The 10,034-nt window shown below is 52.4% G+C and overlaps 1 long non-coding RNA gene across 2 annotated transcripts; it reads left to right on the top strand.

Annotated features, from left to right (window-relative positions):
• Nucleotides 1-429: 429 nt before the first annotated feature.
• LOC138820537 (uncharacterized) lies at nt 430-6,696 on the top strand. 2 transcript variants are annotated; one of them, XR_011369907.1, is made up of 3 exons: nt 430-537; nt 4,667-4,902; nt 6,411-6,696. It is a non-coding gene; the product is annotated as an uncharacterized lncRNA (long non-coding RNA). The 2 variants fall into 2 exon arrangements; XR_011369906.1 differs by having other exon boundaries at nt 430-644.
• The last annotated feature ends 3,338 nt before the right edge of the window (nt 6,697-10,034 follow it).

Below are 10,034 nucleotides of genomic sequence, written 5' to 3'. Positions count from 1 at the left end.
TTCCGCTTCCGGATCCGGACGGCATAGTGGTGGCCATGGTGGCGGCGGCGGCGACGCTCCGCGGCCCCGCCACGGCTGCATTTCCGGGCGCGGCCGCCGGCGCCGTCGCATCGATGTCATCAGCCGGCGCCAAGACGCGGGCGCACATGCTCGCGCTCTCGGCGGAGCGTCACTGCGCATGCACATAGGGTTAGCGGGGAAGGGGCCGAACGCTCCCAGCGGAGAGCCATTGCGCATGCGCAGAGTGTTCTTCAGCGGGGACAGGCTGAGCCGGCCTGGCGGAGCGCCATTGCGCTTACCCACAGGGTTAGGCAGCTGGGAGGGGCTGAGCCAGCCTGCGCCAATGCGCATGCGCACAGGGTTCGTCAGCAGGGAGGGGCCTAGCGCTCCCGGCGGAGCGCCGCTGCGCATGCGCGTCCCTTGGCTGCTTGTTCCCACTGCCCTCCCGCGTGTGGACCCACGGCGCATGCGCACAGGTTGAATCGGCAGGGAGGCGCAGAGCGGACCCTGGAGGGTCGAGTTGCGCATGCGCACAGCGTGAGTCCGCCGGGAGGTGCCTAGGGGACTCCGGAGGATCGAGGTTCCGTCCGCATTGCGCATGCGCACTGGTTGAGTCGTCCGGCACCGTCCGGGCCGAGCGTGTGGTGCGTGCATGCGTGGGATTCCCTCGGTTGGTCTGGTTGGTACTGCGCATGCGTGCCACCTGGGGGGGGGAGGTCCTCCGCGCTGTACCGCGCATGCATGAGCCAGCACGCCCCGTCCCTCCCCCCCCCCCCCCCCGCCGAGCAGGAACACGCATGCGTGTGCTCCCCGGGCTCTGCGAGGTACGGATCTGCGCATGCGCGGGATTGGGCTGCGCTGCCCTGCAACAAGCATGCGCGGTTCCCAGAGACAGACTGACAGACACAGGGACAGTGAAACAGAGTCAGACAGACACTGGGACAGAGACAGACACACAGATGGACACAGAGAGACACAGACAGATAGATGGACACAGACAGACACAGAGAAGACAGAGACATGGGCAGGCATAGACAGACAGACACAGAATGACAGACAGAGAGACAGACAGACAGAGGCAGAGCCAGACAGGGAATGACAGAGAGAGACAGACACAGGCCGACAGACAGAGACGGACAGACATAGAGCAAGACAGACAGACACTGGGACAAAGACAGACAGAGACAGACACACAGATGGACACAGAGAGAGACACAGACAGATGGACAGACAGACATAGGCAGAGACAGACACAGACACAGAGAAAGACAGACAGACACAGAGAATGACAGACAGACACGAAAGACAGAGAATAACAGAGAGACACAGACAGACAGACACACAGACAGACAGATACTGACACAGGCAGACAAAGAAAGACAGAACGAGACCCAGACAAACACAGGAGACAGAAACAGAGAGACAAAGAGACAGACAGACACAGAAGTCAGAAGTAGACTGATGACAGACAGACAGACCGAGACAGACAAAGACAGAATGAGACAGAGACAGACAGACAGTGAGACAGACATGGACAGGCAGACCAACAGGCAGACACAGACGAGACAGACAGACAGAAAGACAGAGACAGAAGTAGACTGACAGACACAGACAGACAGACAAAGAAAGAGAGAACGAGACACAGACAGACTGACAGAGGAGACAGACAGAGACAGAGAGACAAAGACAGACAGACACAGACATGGACAGGTAGAGACACGCAGACCAACAGACAGACTGACAGAGGAGACAAAGACAGACACAGACAGAAGAAGACACAGACAGACAGACAGAGACAGAGACAGAGCTTGACCTACTCCATTGAGGTCAGGACTTGGTTCCAAGTCACTCAAGTGTGAAAATGTTAATCCCACTCATATTTAATCAACATCCATCCACCCATCCATCCACCCACCCATCCACCTATCCATCCACCCATCTATTCACCCATCCATCCATCCATCCATCCATCCACCCATCCACCCTCTGATCCACCCATCCATCCATCCACCCATCCGTCCACCTATCCATCCATCCACCCATCCATCTATCCACCCATCCATCCATCCACCCATCCACCCATCTATCCATCCATCCATCCATCCACCCATCCACCCATCTATCCACCCATCCATCCATCCACCCATCCATCCATCCATCCACCCTCCCATCCATCCACTCATCCATCCACCCACCCATCCATCCATCCATCCACCCATCCATCCATCCTCCATTGAGATGAACACTTGGGTCCAAGTCACTCAACTGTGCAAATGTTAATCCCTTCCATATTCCATCAACAGCAGGACTTGGGTCCAACTCATTCAAGTGTGCAAATGTTAATCCCTTCCCTCCTTCCTCCATGGAGATGAGTTGGGTCCGTCACTCAATTGTGCAAATGTTAATCCCTTCCGTCTGTCCTCCATCCAGATGAGGACTTGGGTCCAACTCACTGAAGTGTGCAAACGTTAATCCCACCCATATTGTATCAGGACTTGGGTCCAAGTCACTCAAGTGTGTAAATGTTAATCCCATCCATATTCAATCAACATCCATCCACCCACCCATCCATCCACCCATCCACCCACCCATCCCCCATCCATCCATCCACCCTTCTATCCACCCATCTATCCACCCATCCACCCATCCGTCTATCTGTCTGTCTGTCCATCTATGCATCCATCCCTCTGTCTATCCAGGTGTCTGTCTATCTACTTACTCTCTGTCTGTCTGTCCATTCATGGATCCATCCATCCATCTGTCTATCCACATGTCTATCTGTCTATCTATCTACTATATCTATCCACCTATCTGTCTGTCTGTGTGTCTATCTATACATCTCTCTGTCTGTCCAACCATCCATCCATCTATCCATCTATTCATGTATCTTATCTGTGTATCTATCTATCATCTATCCATCCGTCTGTCTGTCTATCCACCTACCAGGCTGTCTGTCCATCCTTCTGTCCATCTGTCTATCCATCCATCTGTCCATCTGTCAATCTGTCTGTCTGTCCATCCATCCATCTATCCATCTATTATCCATCTATCCATCTGTCTGTCTGTCCATCCATCCACCCATTTGTCTATCCATCTATCCATCTGTCAGTCTGCCTGTCTATCCATCTATCTGTCTGTCCATCCATCTGCCCATCTGTCTATCCATCTATCCGTCAGTCTGTCCATCCATCCATCTACCCATCTATCAGTCTGTCTGTCTGTCCATCCATCCACCCATCTGTCTATCCGTCTTATCTATCCATCTTTCAGTCTGTCTGTCCATCCATCCATCCATCTATCTAGGTATCAGTCTGTCTGTCTGTCCATCAATCCATCCATCTAGCTAGCTATCAGTCTGTCTGTCTGTCCATCCATCCACCCATCTGTCTATCCGTCTATCCATGTATCAGTCTGTCTGTCTGTCCATCCTTCCGCCCATCTGTCCATCCATCTCTCTGTCTGTCTGTCCATCCATCCACCCATCTGTCTATCCATCCATCTATCCATCTGTCAGTCTGTCTGTCTGGGTGAAGAACTCTGAAAAGGGACAAACTTTCTAGAACCATCTCCTTTCCCCGGGCCGTTGTGTGTGTGTGTGTGTGTGTGTGTGTGTGTGTGTGTGTGTGTGTGTGTGTGTGTGTGTATGTGTGTGTGTGTGTCTGTCTGTCTGTCTGTCTGTCTGTCTGTGTGTACATCCTAGACTTCACCGGTCCATCTGCCATGACCGTTGGATTCAGAACCTTCTAGAACGCGGTGCCGTCTCCACCACCCTATCTAGGACTCGCTGCCCAGTGCTCGGGACAAGATGTCATCTGCTCATACACGTGTGTGCGTGCGTGTGCGTGCATGTGGCCGGTCGCCCTGGGAAATGCCCTGGGTCACCATGATGATGATGATGATGATGCCCGGAGTTCACATCCTTCCAGGGTCACCATGATGATGATGATGATGATGATGATGATGATGATGATGATGATGATGATGATGATGATGATGGATGGATGGATGGATGGATGGGTGGATGAATGGATGGATGGATGGATGGGTGGGTGGATGGATGGATGGGTGGATGGATGGATGGATGGATGGTGGATGGATGGGTGGATGGATGAATTGATGGATGGATGGGTGGGTGGATGGGTGGATGGATGGGTTGATGGATGGGTCAATGGATGGATGGATGGATGGATGGATGGATGGATAGATGAGTGGATGGGTGGGTGGATGGATGAATGGATGAATGGATGGATGGGTGGATGGATGAATGGATGGATGGGTGGCTTGCTGGATAGATGGATGGATGATGGGTGGGTGGGTGGATGGATGAGTAGATGGATGGATGGATGGATGGATGGATGGGTAGCTGGATGGATGAGTGGATGGATGGGTGGCTGGCTGGGTAGATGGATTGATTGATGGATTGATGGATTGATGGATGGGTGGATGGATGGGTGGATGGATGGATGGATGGATGAATGGATGGATAGATAGATGGATGGGTGGATGGATGGGTGGGTGGATGGATGGATGGATAGATAGATGGATGGGTGGATGGATGGGTGGATGGGTAGATGGATGGATGGATGGGTGGATGGATGGATTTGTGGATTTCCCCCCTAGGCCACCAAAGACCTAAGTTCTTCTCCTCCTGTCTCTCTATCTCCAGGTGCAGAGAAGTTGATCCTCCACATACAGAAGCACAGCATCCTCTTTGCCCTGGCCACCAGCTCAGGGACTGAGTCCTACCAGGCGAAGACCAGCGCACACCGGGAGCTGTTCGGTGCCTTTCACCACGTGGTGCTGGGTGATGACCCCGAGGTCAAGGCCAGCAAGCCCGCCCCGGACATCTTCCTGGCCTGCGCCCACAGGTTCTCCGGACATCTTCCTGGCCTGCACCCGCAGGTTCTCTCCTCATCCCCCCCCCCCCCGTCAACCAGGTAAACCGAGGCCTCGGGCCTCGGGTCCACTGCATGGACCACACACAGAGAGACACACACCACACACAGACATGGACGGATACACAGATACACAGACCAGACAGACAGACAGCCAGACACAGAAACACACAGATAGATGCAGAGACGGACACAGAGACACAGATAGACACATGGACAAACCAGACAGACATGCAGACAGACAGACAGGCAGATAGACACACAGACCGACAGGCAGACAAACCAGATAGAGACACAGACACAGAGACAGACTCATAGACAGACAGACAGACAGACCACAGAGACACGGACAGACAGTCACACTCCAATAGACAGACAGACACACTGACAGAGAGATAGACACACAGACACACAGACACAGAGACCAGACAGATAGACAGACAGACAGACACAAGAGACGGGACAGACACACAGATTCACAGACCTACCAGACAGACCACAGAGACACAGACAGACACACTGATAGACACACAGACAGACAGATAGACACAGACAGACGCACAGATACACAGACCAGGCAGACAGACAGACAGACAGAGCACAGAGACACGGACAGACAGACACACACCGATAGACAGACAGAGAGATAGACATACATACACAGACAGACACACAGACAGACAGACTACAGAGACACACAAATAGGCATATAGACAGACAGACGGATACAGAGACAGACACACACAGATAGACAGACACAGAGACACTTGGCCAGACACAGACAGACACACATACAGAGACAGACAGACAGACATAAGAGTCCAGACAGACAGATACACAGAACAGACCAGACAGACCGACCACAGAGACACAGACAGACAGATATAGGGACAGACAGACACACAGAGACAGACAGAGAGACACGGACAGACACACAATCACACAGACGGATGGACGGATGGAGAGACGGATGGACAGACAGCCCCAGGGGAACAGGGAGGGAGACTCCTTGGCACAGTGCTCACCTGGCCCACACCAGGCCCTGGGTGGGGGAGGCCTCGAAATCACACACAGAACATGCCAGTAGGCACGCCGTGGCTCGACGGTCACCTTCCCTCCTTCCTTCCCTCCTTCCTTCCCTCCTTCCTTCCTTCCTTCACTCCTTCCTTCCTTCCCTCCCTCCTTCTTTCCCTCCCTCCTTCCTTCCCTCCTTCCTTCCCTCCCTCCTTCCCTCCTTCTTTCCCTCCTTCCCTCCTTCTTTCCCTCCTTCCCTCCCTCCTTCCTTCTTTCCCTCCATCCTTCTTTCCTTCCCTCCTTCCTTCCTTCCTTCCCTCCTTCCTTCTTGTTCCTTCCCTCCATCCTTCCTTTTCATCCTTCCTTCCTTCCCTCCTTCCTTCCTTCCCTCCTTCCCTCCTTCCTTCTTTCCTTCCTTCCTTCCCTCCAACACTGGGCACCCGGCCCACCCCCCGGCCGACCTCTCACTCCGCGTGTCTCTCTCGCCCTCTGACCCTGCAGTGCCTGGTGCTGGAGGACACGCCCCACGGCATGGCGGTCGCCCAGGCAGAGGGGATGCAGGTGGTCATGGTGCCCAGCGTCCAGCTCGACCCCGAACTCAACGGCCGGGGCCACCCTGCTGCTGCCCTCCTTGGGTGACATACAACCCGAGCTCTTCAGCCTGCCCGCCTTCAACTGACCTGCGGACGGACAGACAGACAGACAGAAGGACACTGGACACAAGGCCAAGACCTGACCCATCCCAGGGCCTCCCTGACCTCTGGAAATAAAGGGAATGAACACAGGAAGTGCCTCACTGAGTCACGAGTGGATGGATGGATGGATGGATGGGTAAATGCATGGGTGGATGGATGGGGATGGATGGGTGGATGGGTGGATGGATGGGTGGATGGATGGATGGGTGGATGGATGGATGGATGGGTGGATGGGTGGGTGGATGGATGGATGGGTGGATGGATGGGTGGATGGGTGGACTGGTGGATGGGTGGACGGATGGATAGATGGATGGGTGGATGGGTGGGTTGATGGATGGATGGGTGGATGGATGGGTGGATGGGTGGACCGGTGGATGGGTGGACGGATGGATACATGGATGGGTGGATGGGTGGGTGGATGGATGGATGGGTGGATGGATGGGTGGATGGGTGGACGGTGGATGGGGGACCGATGGGTGGGTGATGGGTAGATGGGTGGATGGATTGATGGATGGGTGGATGGGTTGATGGATGGATGGATGAATGGATGGATGGAGGGGTGGGTGGATGGGTGGATGGATGCATGGGTGAATGGATGGATGGGTGATGGATGGGTGGATGGGTGGATTAATGAGTTGATGGATGGGTGGATGGATGGGTGGATGGATGGATGGATGGATGGGTGGGTGGATGGATGGGTGGATGATTGGATGGATGGGTGGATGATTGGATGGATGGGTGGATGGATGGGTGGATGGGTGGGTGGATGGGTGGATGGATGGGTGGGTGGATGGGTGGATGGATGGATGGGTGGGTGGATGGGTGATGGATGGGTGGGTGGATGGATGGCTGTTATATCCTGCCCAGGCCCCTCCTCTCCCCCTCTGCCTGTGGGATTTGTTCCATTTGGTTTTGTGTCCTCTGGTGCTGCAGATGGTGGGTGATCAGCCTTGGGTCTAAAAATATCAGGCTGTGCTGAGAATAGCTTAGTCTCTTGCTCTTCAAGGCCAGGGTGGGGCTGAAGGCTGGGAATCAACTGGGTCAAGGTGAGAATAAGAGCAATAACAGTATTAACAACAACAATGACATGAATAACAATAGCAATAATAACAACAATCATAGTATGAGTAACAATAACAGCGATCATAACTGTAAGAATAACAATCACACATCATCCATAACAAGAACAGTAACAATGGGAGCAACAACAATCACAGCAATCATAGCAATAACAATAACAATAATAGCCATTATAACAACCAAATAACAATAACAATGACATTAATAAGAGTAACAATAACAATAGAAGCAATAATAGCAATAACCAGAGTAATAGTAGCCATAATAACAATAACTATAACAATAACAATAATAAGTTCAATAACATCGATAATGATAACAGTAACAATAACTGTAACAATAGCAATAATAACAATAACAGTAACAATAATAACAATTACAGCAAGAATCACAATAACAGCAAAACAATAGTGATAAGAACAAAGACAACATCAATCACCATGACAGTAACAATAGTAACAATAATAATAACCATAACAGTAATCATAAAAGTAAGAGCAATAACAGCAATAATAATAATAGCAGTAATAACAGCAATCACAGTAATAATAGTCATAATAACAATAACATTAACAACAAACAATAAGAACAATAACAATAAGTATTAACAATTACAATTCCAACAACAGCAATAACCATAATAGTAATAACAATAGTAACAAGAACAATAACAGTAACAACAAAAATAATACCATTCCATCCATCCATCCATGCGCCCATCCATCCACCCACCCATCCATCCATCCATCCACCCATCCACCCACCCATCCATCCATCCACCCATCCATCCACCCAACCACCCATCCATCCACACATCCATCCACCCATCCATCTACCCATCCATCCATGCATCCATCCACACATCCATCCACCCATCCACCCATCCGTCTAACCAGCCATCCATCCACCCATCCATGCATCCATCCACTCATCCATCCATGCATGCATCCATCCACCCATCCATCCATCCACCCACCCATCCATCCTTCCATCCACCCATCCATCCATCCATGCATGCATCCATCCATCCATCTATCCATCCATCCATCCACCCATCCATGCACCCTTCTATCTACACATCCATCCATCCACCAATCCATCCATCCATCCATCCATCCATCCATCCTTACATCTGCCCACGCATCAATCCATCCATCCATCCACCCACCCATCCATCCACCAATCCATCCATCCGTCCATCCATCCATCCATCCATCCATCCATCCATCCTTCCATTCGCCCACGCATCCATTCATCCATCCACCCACCCATCCACCCATCCATCCATGCATCCACCCACCCATCCATCCACCCATCCATCCATCCATCCACCCACCCATCCACCCATCCATCCATGCATCCATCCACCAATGCATGCATCCATACACCCATCCATCCATCCATCTGTCCACCCATCCATCCATCCATCCACCCTCCCATCCATCCTTCCATCCACCCATCCATCCATCCACCCATCCATCAATGCATGCATCCACCCACCCATCCATCCATCCATCCACCCATCCATCCACCCATGCACCCATCCATCCATCCATCCATCCACCCATCCATCCATGCATCCATCTACCCATCCATCCATCCATCTGTCTGTCAATCCATCCATCCATCCATCCACCCACCCATCCATCCTTCCATCCATCCATCCATCTACCCATCCACCCGTCCATCCACCCACCCACCCACCCATCCACCCATCCACCCATCCATCCACCATCCATCCATCCATCCATCCATCCATCCATCCATCCATCCATCCATCCATCCATCCATCCATCCATCTCCCCAGCCAGCCACCGATCCATCCACTCATCCATCCACCCATCCATCCATTCATCCATCCATCCACCCATCCATCTACCCATCCATCCATCCATCCACCCATCCACCCATCCATCCATGCATCCATCCACCCATCCATCCATGCATCCATCCACCCATCCATCCATGCATGCATCCATCCATCCATCCACCCATCCATCCATCCATCCATCCATCCACCCATCCATCCATCCCTCCATCAACCCATCCATCAACCCAATCCATCCATCCATCCATCCACTCTTGTTTGTTATTGGGGTGGGGGTAGGGAAGGGGGGCAGGCTCTCTTGGTTCTTGAATTCAGCACCCTGGGTTCTCTGGACCCCTGAGTGACCCTGAGCCCCAGAGACCAAGATGGCCCCACTTCCGGTTTGCTGGTGGAGCTCAGAGTTTCCTCATGGAGTTTCCTGTCCCTGGGGTGGGGCCTTGGGCCCCTGGGAGCCATAGAGATACCAAGATGGTGCCACTTCTGGTTTCCTGGTGGTTTCCTTGGATACCAGGCACCTGACTT

The sequence above is a fragment of the Dipodomys merriami genome, unplaced genomic scaffold (genome assembly GCF_024711535.1).
Source record: "Dipodomys merriami isolate MVZ:Mamm:240054 unplaced genomic scaffold, mDipMer1.0.p SCAF_898, whole genome shotgun sequence".
Classification (NCBI taxonomy): Eukaryota; Metazoa; Chordata; class Mammalia; order Rodentia; family Heteromyidae; genus Dipodomys; species Dipodomys merriami.
The sequence above is the reverse complement of the archived record's forward strand: the minus strand, read 5'-3'. Positions and strand labels throughout refer to the sequence as shown.